Consider the following 20,010-nt stretch of genomic DNA (forward strand, 5'->3'; position numbering starts at 1 on the left):
CTCTGCTCTGTGTGAAGGCTGCTTTCAGGAACCACTTACCTTAGCCTCTGCCAAGTACAGCCTTCTGCCTCTCTCCAATACTGACTTAGCTGTGACAGCTTGTCTATACGTGTGAGAAACCAAGAGCCCTTTTCCTGCATGGAAAAATGTCCGGTTTGTGTTCTTCTTTTGTACACGGTGAAGGGCCTTCACGGCTGGTGTTCGGCCTTTACCCACTCGAAGGGTAGCAGGTTCACATTCACTTTGGAGGTGGCACTCCTGCCGCGCTGTGGGCCATGACTATGCTTCTCAGACACTAACTAGCCTCTGCATTCGAAGAGGGCACGCTCGGAATGGGAAGTCTCTGTCCTCTGGGAGAAGTGTGTGGTGCTACTGCGCCAGTGTATTGGGTGGCTCACTGCCCACTAGCAATGTTTCTGCTCGTCACTGTGGGGCAAACGTTGTGCAGCTAAGCTCAATTGGGAAGTACAAGTGCCACAGTTCCTTTCTGCTGCACCATCCAAAGACCACATTCGTAGCATGTGGGTCCTTCTTTCCCCCTAAGCTGTGCATTCGCAGCCAGCTTCAAGGTGTTCCTTTTGTGGATAGACTCTCGTGTTGATGCTGCTGGAGACGACCTCTGCTTCTATTCTCTTTGAGAAGGCTGCTTTGAGGAACCTCTTACCATAGCCTCTGCCTAGTACAGCCTTCTGCCTCTCTCCAATACTGACTTAGCTGTGACAGCTTGTCTTTCCGTTTAAGAAACCAAGAGCCCTTTTCCTGCTGGGAAACATGTCCATTTTGTGTTCTTCCTTTGTACACGGAGAAGGGTTTTCACGGCTGGTGTGCAGCCTTTACCCACTTGAGGGAGGGCAGGTTCCCATTCACGTTGGAGCTGGCACTCCTGTAGCACTGTGGGCCATGAATGTGCTTCTCAGTCACTAAACTACCCTCTGCATTCGAAGGGGGCACGCACGGAATGGGAAGACTCTGTCCTCTGGGAGAAGTGTGTGGTGCTACTGCGCCGGTGTATTGGGTGGCTCACTGCCCACTAGCAATGTTTCTGCTCGCCACTGTGGGGCAAACGTTGTGCAGCTAAGCACACTTGGGAAGTACAAGTGCCAGAATTCCTTTCTGGGGCACCATCTAGAGATCACATTCGTAGCATGCGGGTGCTGCTTTCTTCCTAAGCTGTGCATTCACAGACAGCTTCTAGGTGTTCTTTTGTGGATTGAGTCTCGTGTTGATGCCGCTGGAGAAGACCTCTGCTTCTCTGCTCTGTGTGAAGGCTGCTTTGAGGAACCTCTTACCATAGCCTCTGCCAAGTAGAGCCTTCTGCCCTCTCTCCAATACTGACTTAGCTGTGACAGCTTGTCTATACGTGTGAGAAACCAAGAGCCCTTTTCCTGCATGGAAAAATGTCCGGTTTGTGTTCTTCTTTTGTACACGGTGAAGGGCCTTCACGGCTGGTATTCGGGCTTTACCCACTCGAGGGATGGCAGGTTCACATTCACTTTGGAGGTGGCACTCCTACAGCACTGTGGGCCATGAATGTGCTTCGCCGACACTAAACTACCCTCTGCATTCGAAGAGGGCACGCACGGAATGTGAAGTCTCTGTTTTCTGGGACAAGTGTGTGGTGCTACTGCGCCGGTTTATTGGGTGGCTCACTGCCCACTAGCAATGTTTCTGCTCGCCACTGTGGGGCAAACGTTGTGCAGCTAAGCTCACTTGGGAATTACAAGTGCCAGAGTTCCCTTCTGGGTCACCATCAAAAGATCACATTCGTAGCATGCGGGTACTGCTTTCCTCCTAAGCTGTGCATTAGCAGCCAGCTACAAGTTGTTCCTTTTGTGGATAGACTCTCGTGGAAATGCCGCTGGAGCAGGCCTCTGCTTCTATGCACTTTGAGAAGGCGGTGGCTCACTGCCCACTACAAATGTTTCTGCTCGCCACCGTGTGGCAAACTTTGTGCAGCTAAGCTCACTTGGGAAGTACAAGTGCCAGAGTTTCTTTCTGGGGCACCATCAAAAGATCACATTCGTAGCATGCGGGTCCTGCATTCCCCCTAAGCTGTGCATTCACAGCCAGCTTCAAGGTGTTCCTTTTGTGGATAGACTCTCGTGTTGAAGCCGCTGGAGACGACCTCTGCTTCTATGCTCTTTGAGAAGGCTGCTTTTTGGAACCTCTTAACCTAGCGTCTGCCAAGTACAGCCTTTTGCCTCTCTCCAATACTGACTTACCTGTAAGAGCTTGTCTTTCCGTTTGAGAAACCAAGAGCCCTTTTCCTGCTGGGAAACATGTCCATTTGGTGTTCTTCTTTTGTACACGGTGAAGAGCCTTCACGGCTTGTATTCGGCCTTTACCCACTCGAGGGAGGGCAGGATCACATTCCCCTTGGAGGTGGCACTCCTACAGCACTGTGGGCCATGAATGTGCTTCGCAGACACTAAACAACCCTCTGCATTCGAAGAGGGCACGCACGGAATGTGAAGTCTCTGTTCTCTGGGAGATGTGTGTGGTGCTACTGCGCCGGTTTATTGGGTGGCTCACTGCTCACTAGCAATGTTTCTGCTCGCCACTGTGGGGCAAACGTTGTGCAGCTAAGCTCAATTGGGAAGTACAAGTGCCACAGTTCCTTTCTGCTGCACCATCAAAGGACCACATTCGTAGCATGCGGGTACTGCTTTCCTACTAAGCTGTGCATTAGCAGCCAGCTTCAAGGTGTTCTTTTGGGCATAGACTCTCGTGTTGATGCCGCTGGAGAAGGCCTCTGCTTCTCTGCTCTGTGTGAAGGCTGCTTTCAGGAACCACTTACCTTAGCCTCTGCCAAGTACAGCCTTCTGCCTCTCTCCAATACTGACTTAGCTGTGACAGCTTGTCTATACGTGTGAGAAACCAAGAGCCCTTTTCCTGCATGGAAAAATGTCCGGTTTGTGTTCTTCTTTTGTACACGGTGAAGGGCCTTCACGGCTGGTGTTCGGCCTTTACCCACTCGAAGGGTAGCAGGTTCACATTCACTTTGGAGGTGGCACTCCTGCCGCGCTGTGGGCCATGACTATGCTTCTCAGACACTAACTAGCCTCTGCATTCGAAGAGGGCACGCTCGGAATGGGAAGTCTCTGTCCTCTGGGAGAAGTGTGTGGTGCTACTGCGCCAGTGTATTGGGTGGCTCACTGCCCACTAGCAATGTTTCTGCTCGTCACTGTGGGGCAAACGTTGTGCAGCTAAGCTCAATTGGGAAGTACAAGTGCCACAGTTCCTTTCTGCTGCACCATCCAAAGACCACATTCGTAGCATGTGGGTCCTTCTTTCCCCCTAAGCTGTGCATTCGCAGCCAGCTTCAAGGTGTTCCTTTTGTGGATAGACTCTCGTGTTGATGCTGCTGGAGACGACCTCTGCTTCTATTCTCTTTGAGAAGGCTGCTTTGAGGAACCTCTTACCATAGCCTCTGCCTAGTACAGCCTTCTGCCTCTCTCCAATACTGACTTAGCTGTGACAGCTTGTCTTTCCGTTTAAGAAACCAAGAGCCCTTTTCCTGCTGGGAAACATGTCCATTTTGTGTTCTTCCTTTGTACACGGAGAAGGGTTTTCACGGCTGGTGTGCAGCCTTTACCCACTTGAGGGAGGGCAGGTTCCCATTCACGTTGGAGCTGGCACTCCTGTAGCACTGTGGGCCATGAATGTGCTTCTCAGTCACTAAACTACCCTCTGCATTCGAAGGGGGCACGCACGGAATGGGAAGTCTCTGTCCTCTGGGAGAAGTGTGTGGTGCTACTGCGCCGGTGTATTGGGTGGCTCACTGCCCACTAGCAATGTTTCTGCTCGTCACTGTGGGGCAAACGTTGTGCAGCTAAGCACACTTGGGAAGTACAAGTGCCAGAATTCCTTTCTGGGGCACCATCTAGAGATCACATTCGTAGCATGCGGGTGCTGCTTTCTTCCTAAGCTGTGCATTCACAGACAGCTTCTAGGTGTTCTTTTGTGGATTGAGTCTCGTGTTGATGCCGCTGGAGAAGACCTCTGCTTCTCTGCTCTGCGTGAAGGCTGCTTTGAGGAACCTCTTACCATAGCCTCTGCCAAGTAGAGCCTTCTGCCCTCTCTCCAATACTGACTTAGCTGTGACAGCTTGTCTATACGTGTGAGAAACCAAGAGCCCTTTTCCTGCATGGAAAAATGTCCGGTTTGTGTTCTTCTTTTGTACACGGTGAAGGGCCTTCACGGCTGGTATTCGGGCTTTACCCACTCGAGGGATGGCAGGTTCACATTCACTTTGGAGGTGGCACTCCTACAGCACTGTGGGCCATGAATGTGCTTCGCCGACACTAAACTACCCTCTGCATTCGAAGAGGGCACGCACGGAATGTGAAGTCTCTGTTTTCTGGGACAAGTGTGTGGTGCTACTGCGCCGGTTTATTGGGTGGCTCACTGCCCACTAGCAATGTTTCTGCTCGCCACTGTGGGGCAAACGTTGTGCAGCTAAGCTCACTTGGGAATTACAAGTGCCAGAGTTCCCTTCTGGGTCACCATCAAAAGATCACATTCGTAGCATGCGGGTACTGCTTTCCTCCTAAGCTGTGCATTAGCAGCCAGCTACAAGTTGTTCCTTTTGTGGATAGACTCTCGTGGAAATGCCGCTGGAGCAGGCCTCTGCTTCTATGCACTTTGAGAAGGCGGTGGCTCACTGCCCACTACAAATGTTTCTGCTCGCCACCGTGTGGCAAACTTTGTGCAGCTAAGCTCACTTGGGAAGTACAAGTGCCAGAGTTTCTTTCTGGGGCACCATCAAAAGATCACATTCGTAGCATGCGGGTCCTGCATTCCCCCTAAGCTGTGCATTCACAGCCAGCTTCAAGGTGTTCCTTTTGTGGATAGACTCTCGTGTTGAAGCCGCTGGAGACGACCTCTGCTTCTATGCTCTTTGAGAAGGCTGCTTTTTGGAACCTCTTAACCTAGCGTCTGCCAAGTACAGCCTTTTGCCTCTCTCCAATACTGACTTACCTGTAAGAGCTTGTCTTTCCGTTTGAGAAACCAAGAGCCCTTTTCCTGCTGGGAAACATGTCCATTTGGTGTTCTTCTTTTGTACACGGTGAAGAGCCTTCACGGCTTGTATTCGGCCTTTACCCACTCGAGGGAGGGCAGGATCACATTCCCCTTGGAGGTGGCACTCCTACAGCACTGTGGGCCATGAATGTGCTTCGCAGACACTAAACAACCCTCTGCATTCGAAGAGGGCACGCACGGAATGTGAAGTCTCTGTTCTCTGGGAGATGTGTGTGGTGCTACTGCGCCGGTTTATTGGGTGGCTCACTGCTCACTAGCAATGTTTCTGCTCGCCACTGTGGGGCAAACGTTGTGCAGCTAAGCTCAATTGGGAAGTACAAGTGCCACAGTTCCTTTCTGCTGCACCATCAAAGGACCACATTCGTAGCATGCGGGTACTGCTTTCCTACTAAGCTGTGCATTAGCAGCCAGCTTCAAGGTGTTCTTTTGGGCATAGACTCTCGTGTTGATGCCGCTGGAGAAGGCCTCTGCTTCTCTGCTCTGTGTGAAGGCTGCTTTCAGGAACCACTTACCTTAGCCTCTGCCAAGTACAGCCTTCTGCCTCTCTCCAATACTGACTTAGCTGTGACAGCTTGTCTATACGTGTGAGAAACCAAGAGCCCTTTTCCTGCATGGAAAAATGTCCGGTTTGTGTTCTTCTTTTGTACACGGTGAAGGGCCTTCACGGCTGGTGTTCGGCCTTTACCCACTCGAAGGGTAGCAGGTTCACATTCACTTTGGAGGTGGCACTCCTGCCGCGCTGTGGGCCATGACTATGCTTCTCAGACACTAACTAGCCTCTGCATTCGAAGAGGGCACGCTCGGAATGGGAAGTCTCTGTCCTCTGGGAGAAGTGTGTGGTGCTACTGCGCCAGTGTATTGGGTGGCTCACTGCCCACTAGCAATGTTTCTGCTCGTCACTGTGGGGCAAACGTTGTGCAGCTAAGCTCAATTGGGAAGTACAAGTGCCACAGTTCCTTTCTGCTGCACCATCCAAAGACCACATTCGTAGCATGTGGGTCCTTCTTTCCCCCTAAGCTGTGCATTCGCAGCCAGCTTCAAGGTGTTCCTTTTGTGGATAGACTCTCGTGTTGATGCTGCTGGAGACGACCTCTGCTTCTATTCTCTTTGAGAAGGCTGCTTTGAGGAACCTCTTACCATAGCCTCTGCCTAGTTACAGCCTTCTGCCTCTCTCCAATACTGACTTAGCTGTGACAGCTTGTCTTTCCGTTTAAGAAACCAAGAGCCCTTTTCCTGCTGGGAAACATGTCCATTTTGTGTTCTTCCTTTGTACACGGAGAAGGGTTTTCACGGCTGGTGTGCAGCCTTTACCCACTTGAGGGAGGGCAGGTTCCCATTCACGTTGGAGCTGGCACTCCTGTAGCACTGTGGGCCATGAATGTGCTTCTCAGTCACTAAACTACCCTCTGCATTCGAAGGGGGCACGCACGGAATGGGAAGTCTCTGTCCTCTGGGAGAAGTGTGTGGTGCTACTGCGCCGGTGTATTGGGTGGCTCACTGCCCACTAGCAATGTTTCTGCTCGCCACTGTGGGGCAAACGTTGTGCAGCTAAGCACACTTGGGAAGTACAAGTGCCAGAATTCCTTTCTGGGGCACCATCTAGAGATCACATTCGTAGCATGCGGGTGCTGCTTTCTTCCTAAGCTGTGCATTCACAGACAGCTTCTAGGTGTTCTTTTGTGGATTGAGTCTCGTGTTGATGCCGCTGGAGAAGACCTCTGCTTCTCTGCTCTGTGTGAAGGCTGCTTTGAGGAACCTCTTACCATAGCCTCTGCCAAGTAGAGCCTTCTGCCCTCTCTCCAATACTGACTTAGCTGTGACAGCTTGTCTATACGTGTGAGAAACCAAGAGCCCTTTTCCTGCATGGAAAAATGTCCGGTTTGTGTTCTTCTTTTGTACACGGTGAAGGGCCTTCACGGCTGGTATTCGGGCTTTACCCACTCGAGGGATGGCAGGTTCACATTCACTTTGGAGGTGGCACTCCTACAGCACTGTGGGCCATGAATGTGCTTCGCCGACACTAAACTACCCTCTGCATTCGAAGAGGGCACGCACGGAATGTGAAGTCTCTGTTTTCTGGGACAAGTGTGTGGTGCTACTGCGCCGGTTTATTGGGTGGCTCACTGCCCACTAGCAATGTTTCTGCTCGCCACTGTGGGGCAAACGTTGTGCAGCTAAGCTCACTTGGGAATTACAAGTGCCAGAGTTCCCTTCTGGGTCACCATCAAAAGATCACATTCGTAGCATGCGGGTACTGCTTTCCTCCTAAGCTGTGCATTAGCAGCCAGCTACAAGTTGTTCCTTTTGTGGATAGACTCTCGTGGAAATGCCGCTGGAGCAGGCCTCTGCTTCTATGCACTTTGAGAAGGCGGTGGCTCACTGCCCACTACAAATGTTTCTGCTCGCCACTGTGTGGCAAACTTTGTGCAGCTAAGCTCACTTGGGAAGTACAAGTGCCAGAGTTTCTTTCTGGGGCACCATCAAAAGATCACATTCGTAGCATGCGGGTCCTGCATTCCCCCTAAGCTGTGCATTCACAGCCAGCTTCAAGGTGTTCCTTTTGTGGATAGACTCTCGTGTTGAAGCCGCTGGAGACGACCTCTGCTTCTATGCTCTTTGAGAAGGCTGCTTTTTGGAACCTCTTAACCTAGCGTCTGCCAAGTACAGCCTTTTGCCTCTCTCCAATACTGACTTACCTGTAAGAGCTTGTCTTTCCGTTTGAGAAACCAAGAGCCCTTTTCCTGCTGGGAAACATGTCCATTTGGTGTTCTTCTTTTGTACACGGTGAAGAGCCTTCACGGCTTGTATTCGGCCTTTACCCACTCGAGGGAGGGCAGGATCACATTCCCCTTGGAGGTGGCACTCCTACAGCACTGTGGGCCATGAATGTGCTTCGCAGACACTAAACAACCCTCTGCATTCGAAGAGGGCACGCACGGAATGTGAAGTCTCTGTTCTCTGGGAGATGTGTGTGGTGCTACTGCGCCGGTTTATTGGGTGGCTCACTGCTCACTAGCAATGTTTCTGCTCGCCACTGTGGGGCAAACGTTGTGCAGCTAAGCTCAATTGGGAAGTACAAGTGCCACAGTTCCTTTCTGCTGCACCATCAAAGGACCACATTCGTAGCATGCGGGTACTGCTTTCCTACTAAGCTGTGCATTAGCAGCCAGCTTCAAGGTGTTCTTTTGGGCATAGACTCTCGTGTTGATGCCGCTGGAGAAGGCCTCTGCTTCTCTGCTCTGTGTGAAGGCTGCTTTCAGGAACCACTTACCTTAGCCTCTGCCAAGTACAGCCTTCTGCCTCTCTCCAATACTGACTTAGCTGTGACAGCTTGTCTATACGTGTGAGAAACCAAGAGCCCTTTTCCTGCATGGAAAAATGTCCGGTTTGTGTTCTTCTTTTGTACACGGTGAAGGGCCTTCACGGCTGGTGTTCGGCCTTTACCCACTCGAAGGGTAGCAGGTTCACATTCACTTTGGAGGTGGCACTCCTGCCGCGCTGTGGGCCATGACTATGCTTCTCAGACACTAACTAGCCTCTGCATTCGAAGAGGGCACGCTCGGAATGGGAAGTCTCTGTCCTCTGGGAGAAGTGTGTGGTGCTACTGCGCCAGTGTATTGGGTGGCTCACTGCCCACTAGCAATGTTTCTGCTCGTCACTGTGGGGCAAACGTTGTGCAGCTAAGCTCAATTGGGAAGTACAAGTGCCACAGTTCCTTTCTGCTGCACCATCCAAAGACCACATTCGTAGCATGTGGGTCCTTCTTTCCCCCTAAGCTGTGCATTCGCAGCCAGCTTCAAGGTGTTCCTTTTGTGGATAGACTCTCGTGTTGATGCTGCTGGAGACGACCTCTGCTTCTATTCTCTTTGAGAAGGCTGCTTTGAGGAACCTCTTACCATAGCCTCTGCCTAGTTACAGCCTTCTGCCTCTCTCCAATACTGACTTAGCTGTGACAGCTTGTCTTTCCGTTTAAGAAACCAAGAGCCCTTTTCCTGCTGGGAAACATGTCCATTTTGTGTTCTTCCTTTGTACACGGAGAAGGGTTTTCACGGCTGGTGTGCAGCCTTTACCCACTTGAGGGAGGGCAGGTTCCCATTCACGTTGGAGCTGGCACTCCTGTAGCACTGTGGGCCATGAATGTGCTTCTCAGTCACTAAACTACCCTCTGCATTCGAAGGGGGCACGCACGGAATGGGAAGTCTCTGTCCTCTGGGAGAAGTGTGTGGTGCTACTGCGCCGGTGTATTGGGTGGCTCACTGCCCACTAGCAATGTTTCTGCTCGCCACTGTGGGGCAAACGTTGTGCAGCTAAGCACACTTGGGAAGTACAAGTGCCAGAATTCCTTTCTGGGGCACCATCTAGAGATCACATTCGTAGCATGCGGGTGCTGCTTTCTTCCTAAGCTGTGCATTCACAGACAGCTTCTAGGTGTTCTTTTGTGGATTGAGTCTCGTGTTGATGCCGCTGGAGAAGACCTCTGCTTCTCTGCTCTGTGTGAAGGCTGCTTTGAGGAACCTCTTACCATAGCCTCTGCCAAGTAGAGCCTTCTGCCCTCTCTCCAATACTGACTTAGCTGTGACAGCTTGTCTATACGTGTGAGAAACCAAGAGCCCTTTTCCTGCATGGAAAAATGTCCGGTTTGTGTTCTTCTTTTGTACACGGTGAAGGGCCTTCACGGCTGGTATTCGGGCTTTACCCACTCGAGGGATGGCAGGTTCACATTCACTTTGGAGGTGGCACTCCTACAGCACTGTGGGCCATGAATGTGCTTCGCCGACACTAAACTACCCTCTGCATTCGAAGAGGGCACGCACGGAATGTGAAGTCTCTGTTTTCTGGGACAAGTGTGTGGTGCTACTGCGCCGGTTTATTGGGTGGCTCACTGCCCACTAGCAATGTTTCTGCTCGCCACTGTGGGGCAAACGTTGTGCAGCTAAGCTCACTTGGGAATTACAAGTGCCAGAGTTCCCTTCTGGGTCACCATCAAAAGATCACATTCGTAGCATGCGGGTACTGCTTTCCTCCTAAGCTGTGCATTAGCAGCCAGCTACAAGTTGTTCCTTTTGTGGATAGACTCTCGTGGAAATGCCGCTGGAGCAGGCCTCTGCTTCTATGCACTTTGAGAAGGCGGTGGCTCACTGCCCACTACAAATGTTTCTGCTCGCCACTGTGTGGCAAACTTTGTGCAGCTAAGCTCACTTGGGAAGTACAAGTGCCAGAGTTTCTTTCTGGGGCACCATCAAAAGATCACATTCGTAGCATGCGGGTCCTGCATTCCCCCTAAGCTGTGCATTCACAGCCAGCTTCAAGGTGTTCCTTTTGTGGATAGACTCTCGTGTTGAAGCCGCTGGAGACGACCTCTGCTTCTATGCTCTTTGAGAAGGCTGCTTTTTGGAACCTCTTAACCTAGCGTCTGCCAAGTACAGCCTTTTGCCTCTCTCCAATACTGACTTACCTGTAAGAGCTTGTCTTTCCGTTTGAGAAACCAAGAGCCCTTTTCCTGCTGGGAAACATGTCCATTTGGTGTTCTTCTTTTGTACACGGTGAAGAGCCTTCACGGCTTGTATTCGGCCTTTACCCACTCGAGGGAGGGCAGGATCACATTCCCCTTGGAGGTGGCACTCCTACAGCACTGTGGGCCATGAATGTGCTTCGCAGACACTAAACAACCCTCTGCATTCGAAGAGGGCACGCACGGAATGTGAAGTCTCTGTTCTCTGGGAGATGTGTGTGGTGCTACTGCGCCGGTTTATTGGGTGGCTCACTGCTCACTAGCAATGTTTCTGCTCGCCACTGTGGGGCAAACGTTGTGCAGCTAAGCTCAATTGGGAAGTACAAGTGCCACAGTTCCTTTCTGCTGCACCATCAAAGGACCACATTCGTAGCATGCGGGTACTGCTTTCCTCCTAAGTTGTGCATTAGCAGCCAGCTTCAAGGTGTTCTTTTGTGGATAGACTCTCGTATTGATGCCGCTGGAGACGGCCTCTGCTTCTCGGCTCTGTGTGAAGGCTGCCTTGAGGAACCTCTTACCATAGCCTCTGCCAAGTACAGCCTTCTGCCTCTCTCCAATACTGACTTAGCTGTGACAGCTTGTCTATACGTGTGAGAAACCAAGAGCCCTTTTCCTGCATGGAAAAATGTCCGGTTTGTGTTCTTCTTTTGTACACGGTGAAGGGCCTTCACGGCTGGTGTTCGGTCTTTACCCACTCGAGGGAGGGCAGGTTCACATTCACTTTGGACGTGGCACTCCTACAGCACTGTGGGCCATGAATGTGCTTCGCAGACACTAAACTACCCTCTGCATTCGAAGAGGGCACGCACGGAATGTGAAGTCTCTGTTCTCTGGGACAAGTGTGTGGTGCTACTGCGCCGGTTTATTGGGTGGCTCACTGCCCACTAGCAATGTTTCTGCTCGCCACTGTGGGTCAAACGTTGTGCAGCTAAGCTCACTTGGCAAGTACAAGTGCCAGAGTACCCTTCTGGGGCACCATCAAAAGATCACATTCATAGCATGCGGGTACTGCTTTCCTCCAAAGCTGGGCATTAGCAACCAGCTACAAGTTGTTCCTTTTGTGGCTAGACTCTCGTGGAAATGCCGCTGGAGCAGGCCTCTGCTTCTATGCACTTTGAGAAGGCGGTGGCTCACTGCCCACTACAAATGTTTCTGCTCGCCACCGTGCGGCAAACTTTGTGCAGCTAAGCTCACTTGGGAAGTACAAGTGCCAGAGTTTCTTTCTGGGGCACCATCAAAAGATCACATTCGTAGCATGCGGGTCCTGCATTCCCCCTAAGCTGTGCATTCACAGCCAGCTTCAAGGTGTTCCTTTTGTGGATAAACTCCCTTGTTGAAGCCGCTGGAGACGACCTCTGCTTCTATGTTCTTTGAAAAGGCTGCTTTTTGGAACCTCTTACCCTAGCCTCTGCCAAGTACAGCCTTTTGCCTCTCTCCAATACTGACTTACCTGTAAGAGCTTGTCTTTCCGTTTGAGAAAGCAAGAGCCCTTTTCCTGCTGGGAAACATGTCCATTTGGTGTTCTTCTTTTGTACACGGTGAAGAGCCTTCACGGCTTGTATTCGGCCTTTACCCACTCGAGGGAGGGCAGGATCACATTCCCCTTGGAGGTGGCAATCCTACAGCACTGTGGGCCATGAATGTGCTTCACAGACACTAAACTACCCTCTGCATTCGAAGAGGGCACGCACGGAATGTGAAGTCTCTGTTCTCTGGGAGATGTGTGTGGTGCTACTGCGCCGGTTTATTGGGTGGCTCACTGCTCACTAGCAATGTTTCTGCTCGCCACTGTGGGGCAAACGTTGTGCAGCTAAGCTCAATTGGGAAGTACAAGTGCCACAGTTCCTTTCTGCTGCACCATCAAAGGACCACATTCGTAGCATGCGGGTACTGCTTTCCTACTAAGCTGTGCATTAGCAGCCAGCTTCAAGGTGTTCTTTTGAGCATAGACTCTCGTGTTGATGCCGCTGGAGAAGGCCTCTGCTTCTCTGCTCTGTGTGAAGGCTGCTTTCAGGAACCACTTACCTTAGCCTCTGCCAAGTACAGCCTTCTGCCTCTCTCCAATACTGACTTAGCTGTGACAGCTTGTCTATACGTGTGAGAAACCAAGAGCCCTTTTCCTGCATGGAAAAATGTCCGGTTTGTGTTCTTCTTTTGTACACGGTGAAGGGCCTTCACGGCTGGTGTTCGGCCTTTACCCACTCGAAGGGTAGCAGGTTCACATTCACTTTGGAGGTGGCACTCCTGCCGCGCTGTGGGCCATGACTATGCTTCTCAGACACTAACTAGCCTCTGCATTCGAAGAGGGCACGCTCGGAATGGGAAGTCTCTGTCCTCTGGGAGAAGTGTGTGGTGCTACTGCGCCAGTGTATTGGGTGGCTCACTGCCCACTAGCAATGTTTCTGCTCGTCACTGTGGGGCAAACGTTGTGCAGCTAAGCTCAATTGGGAAGTACAAGTGCCACAGTTCCTTTCTGCTGCACCATCCAAAGACCACATTCGTAGCATGTGGGTCCTTCTTTCCCCCTAAGCTGTGCATTCGCAGCCAGCTTCAAGGTGTTCCTTTTGTGGATAGACTCTCGTGTTGATGCTGCTGGAGACGACCTCTGCTTCTATTCTCTTTGAGAAGGCTGCTTTGAGGAACCTCTTACCATAGCCTCTGCCTAGTTACAGCCTTCTGCCTCTCTCCAATACTGACTTAGCTGTGACAGCTTGTCTTTCCGTTTAAGAAACCAAGAGCCCTTTTCCTGCTGGGAAACATGTCCATTTTGTGTTCTTCCTTTGTACACGGAGAAGGGTTTTCACGGCTGGTGTGCAGCCTTTACCCACTTGAGGGAGGGCAGGTTCCCATTCACGTTGGAGCTGGCACTCCTGTAGCACTGTGGGCCATGAATGTGCTTCTCAGTCACTAAACTACCCTCTGCATTCGAAGGGGGCACGCACGGAATGGGAAGTCTCTGTCCTCTGGGAGAAGTGTGTGGTGCTACTGCGCCGGTGTATTGGGTGGCTCACTGCCCACTAGCAATGTTTCTGCTCGCCACTGTGGGGCAAACGTTGTGCAGCTAAGCACACTTGGGAAGTACAAGTGCCAGAATTCCTTTCTGGGGCACCATCTAGAGATCACATTCGTAGCATGCGGGTGCTGCTTTCTTCCTAAGCTGTGCATTCACAGACAGCTTCTAGGTGTTCTTTTGTGGATTGAGTCTCGTGTTGATGCCGCTGGAGAAGACCTCTGCTTCTCTGCTCTGTGTGAAGGCTGCTTTGAGGAACCTCTTACCATAGCCTCTGCCAAGTAGAGCCTTCTGCCCTCTCTCCAATACTGACTTAGCTGTGACAGCTTGTCTATACGTGTGAGAAACCAAGAGCCCTTTTCCTGCATGGAAAAATGTCCGGTTTGTGTTCTTCTTTTGTACACGGTGAAGGGCCTTCACGGCTGGTATTCGGGCTTTACCCACTCGAGGGATGGCAGGTTCACATTCACTTTGGAGGTGGCACTCCTACAGCACTGTGGGCCATGAATGTGCTTCGCCGACACTAAACTACCCTCTGCATTCGAAGAGGGCACGCACGGAATGTGAAGTCTCTGTTTTCTGGGACAAGTGTGTGGTGCTACTGCGCCGGTTTATTGGGTGGCTCACTGCCCACTAGCAATGTTTCTGCTCGCCACTGTGGGGCAAACGTTGTGCAGCTAAGCTCACTTGGGAATTACAAGTGCCAGAGTTCCCTTCTGGGTCACCATCAAAAGATCACATTCGTAGCATGCGGGTACTGCTTTCCTCCTAAGCTGTGCATTAGCAGCCAGCTACAAGTTGTTCCTTTTGTGGATAGACTCTCGTGGAAATGCCGCTGGAGCAGGCCTCTGCTTCTATGCACTTTGAGAAGGCGGTGGCTCACTGCCCACTACAAATGTTTCTGCTCGCCACTGTGTGGCAAACTTTGTGCAGCTAAGCTCACTTGGGAAGTACAAGTGCCAGAGTTTCTTTCTGGGGCACCATCAAAAGATCACATTCGTAGCATGCGGGTCCTGCATTCCCCCTAAGCTGTGCATTCACAGCCAGCTTCAAGGTGTTCCTTTTGTGGATAGACTCTCGTGTTGAAGCCGCTGGAGACGACCTCTGCTTCTATGCTCTTTGAGAAGGCTGCTTTTTGGAACCTCTTAACCTAGCGTCTGCCAAGTACAGCCTTTTGCCTCTCTCCAATACTGACTTACCTGTAAGAGCTTGTCTTTCCGTTTGAGAAACCAAGAGCCCTTTTCCTGCTGGGAAACATGTCCATTTGGTGTTCTTCTTTTGTACACGGTGAAGAGCCTTCACGGCTTGTATTCGGCCTTTACCCACTCGAGGGAGGGCAGGATCACATTCCCCTTGGAGGTGGCACTCCTACAGCACTGTGGGCCATGAATGTGCTTCGCAGACACTAAACAACCCTCTGCATTCGAAGAGGGCACGCACGGAATGTGAAGTCTCTGTTCTCTGGGAGATGTGTGTGGTGCTACTGCGCCGGTTTATTGGGTGGCTCACTGCTCACTAGCAATGTTTCTGCTCGCCACTGTGGGGCAAACGTTGTGCAGCTAAGCTCAATTGGGAAGTACAAGTGCCACAGTTCCTTTCTGCTGCACCATCAAAGGACCACATTCGTAGCATGCGGGTACTGCTTTCCTCCTAAGTTGTGCATTAGCAGCCAGCTTCAAGGTGTTCTTTTGTGGATAGACTCTCGTATTGATGCCGCTGGAGACGGCCTCTGCTTCTCGGCTCTGTGTGAAGGCTGCCTTGAGGAACCTCTTACCATAGCCTCTGCCAAGTACAGCCTTCTGCCTCTCTCCAATACTGACTTAGCTGTGACAGCTTGTCTATACGTGTGAGAAACCAAGAGCCCTTTTCCTGCATGGAAAAATGTCCGGTTTGTGTTCTTCTTTTGTACACGGTGAAGGGCCTTCACGGCTGGTGTTCGGTCTTTACCCACTCGAGGGAGGGCAGGTTCACATTCACTTTGGACGTGGCACTCCTACAGCACTGTGGGCCATGAATGTGCTTCGCAGACACTAAACTACCCTCTGCATTCGAAGAGGGCACGCACGGAATGTGAAGTCTCTGTTCTCTGGGACAAGTGTGTGGTGCTACTGCGCCGGTTTATTGGGTGGCTCACTGCCCACTAGCAATGTTTCTGCTCGCCACTGTGGGTCAAACGTTGTGCAGCTAAGCTCACTTGGCAAGTACAAGTGCCAGAGTACCCTTCTGGGGCACCATCAAAAGATCACATTCATAGCATGCGGGTACTGCTTTCCTCCAAAGCTGGGCATTAGCAACCAGCTACAAGTTGTTCCTTTTGTGGCTAGACTCTCGTGGAAATGCCGCTGGAGCAGGCCTCTGCTTCTATGCACTTTGAGAAGGCGGTGGCTCACTGCCCACTACAAATGTTTCTGCTCGCCACCGTGCGGCAAACTTTGTGCAGCTAAGCTCACTTGGGAAGTACAAGTGCCAGAGTTTCTTTCTGGGGCACCATCAAAAGATCACATTCGTAGCATGCGGGTCCTGCATTCCCCCTAAGCTGTGCATTCACAGCCAGCTTCAAGGTGTTCCTTTTGTGGATAAACTCCCTTGTTGAAGCCGCTGGAGACGACCTCTGCTTCTATGTTCTTTGAAAAGGCTGCTTTTTGGAACCTCTTACCCTAGCCTCTGCCAAGTACAGCCTTTTGCCTCTCTCCAATACTGACTTACCTGTAAGAGCTTGTCTTTCCGTTTGAGAAAGCAAGAGCCCTTTTCCTGCTGGGAAACATGTCCATTTGGTGTTCTTCTTTTGTACACGGTGAAGAGCCTTCACGGCTTGTATTCGGCCTTTACCCACTCGAGGGAGGGCAGGATCACATTCCCCTTGGAGGTGGCAATCCTACAGCACTGTGGGCCATGAATGTGCTTCACAGACACTAAACTACCCTCTGCATTCGAAGAGGGCACGCACGGAATGTGAAGTCTCTGTTCTCTGGGAGATGTGTGTGGTGCTACTGCGCCGGTTTATTGGGTGGCTCACTGCTCACTAGCAATGTTTCTGCTCGCCACTGTGGGGCAAACGTTGTGCAGCTAAGCTCAATTGGGAAGTACAAGTGCCACAGTTCCTTTCTGCTGCACCATCAAAGGACCACATTCGTAGCATGCGGGTACTGCTTTCCTACTAAGCTGTGCATTAGCAGCCAGCTTCAAGGTGTTCTTTTGAGCATAGACTCTCGTGTTGATGCCGCTGGAGAAGGCCTCTGCTTCTCTGCTCTGTGTGAAGGCTGCTTTCAGGAACCACTTACCTTAGCCTCTGCCAAGTACAGCCTTCTGCCTCTCTCCAATACTGACTTAGCTGTGACAGCTTGTCTATACGTGTGAGAAACCAAGAGCCCTTTTCCTGCATGGAAAAATGTCCGGTTTGTGTTCTTCTTTTGTACACGGTGAAGGGCCTTCACGGCTGGTGTTCGGCCTTTACCCACTCGAAGGGTAGCAGGTTCACATTCACTTTGGAGGTGGCACTCCTGCCGCGCTGTGGGCCATGACTATGCTTCTCAGACACTAACTAGCCTCTGCATTCGAAGAGGGCACGCTCGGAATGGGAAGTCTCTGTCCTCTGGGAGAAGTGTGTGGTGCTACTGCGCCAGTGTATTGGGTGGCTCACTGCCCACTAGCAATGTTTCTGCTCGTCACTGTGGGGCAAACGTTGTGCAGCTAAGCTCAATTGGGAAGTACAAGTGCCACAGTTCCTTTCTGCTGCACCATCCAAAGACCACATTCGTAGCATGTGGGTCCTTCTTTCCCCCTAAGCTGTGCATTCGCAGCCAGCTTCAAGGTGTTCCTTTTGTGGATAGACTCTCGTGTTGATGCTGCTGGAGACGACCTCTGCTTCTATTCTCTTTGAGAAGGCTGCTTTGAGGAACCTCTTACCATAGCCTCTGCCTAGTTACAGCCTTCTGCCTCTCTCCAATACTGACTTAGCTGTGACAGCTTGTCTTTCCGTTTAAGAAACCAAGAGCCCTTTTCCTGCTGGGAAACATGTCCATTTTGTGTTCTTCCTTTGTACACGGAGAAGGGTTTTCACGGCTGGTGTGCAGCCTTTACCCACTTGAGGGAGGGCAGGTTCCCATTCACGTTGGAGCTGGCACTCCTGTAGCACTGTGGGCCATGAATGTGCTTCTCAGTCACTAAACTACCCTCTGCATTCGAAGGGGGCACGCACGGAATGGGAAGTCTCTGTCCTCTGGGAGAAGTGTGTGGTGCTACTGCGCCGGTGTATTGGGTGGCTCACTGCCCACTAGCAATGTTTCTGCTCGCCACTGTGGGGCAAACGTTGTGCAGCTAAGCACACTTGGGAAGTACAAGTGCCAGAATTCCTTTCTGGGGCACCATCTAGAGATCACATTCGTAGCATGCGGGTGCTGCTTTCTTCCTAAGCTGTGCATTCACAGACAGCTTCTAGGTGTTCTTTTGTGGATTGAGTCTCGTGTTGATGCCGCTGGAGAAGACCTCTGCTTCTCTGCTCTGTGTGAAGGCTGCTTTGAGGAACCTCTTACCATAGCCTCTGCCAAGTAGAGCCTTCTGCCCTCTCTCCAATACTGACTTAGCTGTGACAGCTTGTCTATACGTGTGAGAAACCAAGAGCCCTTTTCCTGCATGGAAAAATGTCCGGTTTGTGTTCTTCTTTTGTACACGGTGAAGGGCCTTCACGGCTGGTATTCGGGCTTTACCCACTCGAGGGATGGCAGGTTCACATTCACTTTGGAGGTGGCACTCCTACAGCACTGTGGGCCATGAATGTGCTTCGCCGACACTAAACTACCCTCTGCATTCGAAGAGGGCACGCACGGAATGTGAAGTCTCTGTTTTCTGGGACAAGTGTGTGGTGCTACTGCGCCGGTTTATTGGGTGGCTCACTGCCCACTAGCAATGTTTCTGCTCGCCACTGTGGGGCAAACGTTGTGCAGCTAAGCTCACTTGGGAATTACAAGTGCCAGAGTTCCCTTCTGGGTCACCATCAAAAGATCACATTCGTAGCATGCGGGTACTGCTTTCCTCCTAAGCTGTGCATTAGCAGCCAGCTACAAGTTGTTCCTTTTGTGGATAGACTCTCGTGGAAATGCCGCTGGAGCAGGCCTCTGCTTCTATGCACTTTGAGAAGGCGGTGGCTCACTGCCCACTACAAATGTTTCTGCTCGCCACTGTGTGGCAAACTTTGTGCAGCTAAGCTCACTTGGGAAGTACAAGTGCCAGAGTTTCTTTCTGGGGCACCATCAAAAGATCACATTCGTAGCATGCGGGTCCTGCATTCCCCCTAAGCTGTGCATTCACAGCCAGCTTCAAGGTGTTCCTTTTGTGGATAGACTCTCGTGTTGAAGCCGCTGGAGACGACCTCTGCTTCTATGCTCTTTGAGAAGGCTGCTTTTTGGAACCTCTTAACCTAGCGTCTGCCAAGTACAGCCTTTTGCCTCTCTCCAATACTGACTTACCTGTAAGAGCTTGTCTTTCCGTTTGAGAAACCAAGAGCCCTTTTCCTGCTGGGAAACATGTCCATTTGGTGTTCTTCTTTTGTACACGGTGAAGAGCCTTCACGGCTTGTATTCGGCCTTTACCCACTCGAGGGAGGGCAGGATCACATTCCCCTTGGAGGTGGCACTCCTACAGCACTGTGGGCCATGAATGTGCTTCGCAGACACTAAACAACCCTCTGCATTCGAAGAGGGCACGCACGGAATGTGAAGTCTCTGTTCTCTGGGAGATGTGTGTGGTGCTACTGCGCCGGTTTATTGGGTGGCTCACTGCTCACTAGCAATGTTTCTGCTCGCCACTGTGGGGCAAACGTTGTGCAGCTAAGCTCAATTGGGAAGTACAAGTGCCACAGTTCCTTTCTGCTGCACCATCAAAGGACCACATTCGTAGCATGCGGGTACTGCTTTCCTCCTAAGTTGTGCATTAGCAGTCAGCTTCAAGGTGTTCTTTTGTGGATAGACTCTCGTATTGATGCCGCTGGAGACGGCCTCTGCTTCTCGGCTCTGTGTGAAGGCTGCTTTGAGGAACCTCTTACCATAGCCTCTGCCAAGTACAGCCTTCTGCCTCTCTCCAATACTGACTTAGCTGTGACAGCTTGTCTATACGTGTGAGAAACCAAGAGCCCTTTTCCTGCATGGAAAAATGTCCGGTTTGTGTTCTTCTTTTGTACACGGTGAAGGGCCTTCACGGCTGGTGTTCGGTCTTTACCCACTCGTGGGAGGGCAGGTTCACATTCACTTTGGACGTGGCACTCCTACAGCACTGTGGGCCATGAATGTGCTTCGCAGACACTAAACTACCCTCTGCATTCGAAGAGGGCACGCACGGAATGTGAAGTCTCTGTTCTCTGGGACAAGTGTGTGGTGCTACTGCGCCGGTTTATTGGGTGGCTCACTGCCCACTAGCAATGTTTCTGCTCGCCACTGTGGGTCAAACGTTG

This window comes from Kogia breviceps, chromosome 3 (genome assembly GCF_026419965.1).
Source record: "Kogia breviceps isolate mKogBre1 chromosome 3, mKogBre1 haplotype 1, whole genome shotgun sequence".
NCBI lineage: Eukaryota > Metazoa > Chordata > Mammalia > Artiodactyla > Physeteridae > Kogia > Kogia breviceps.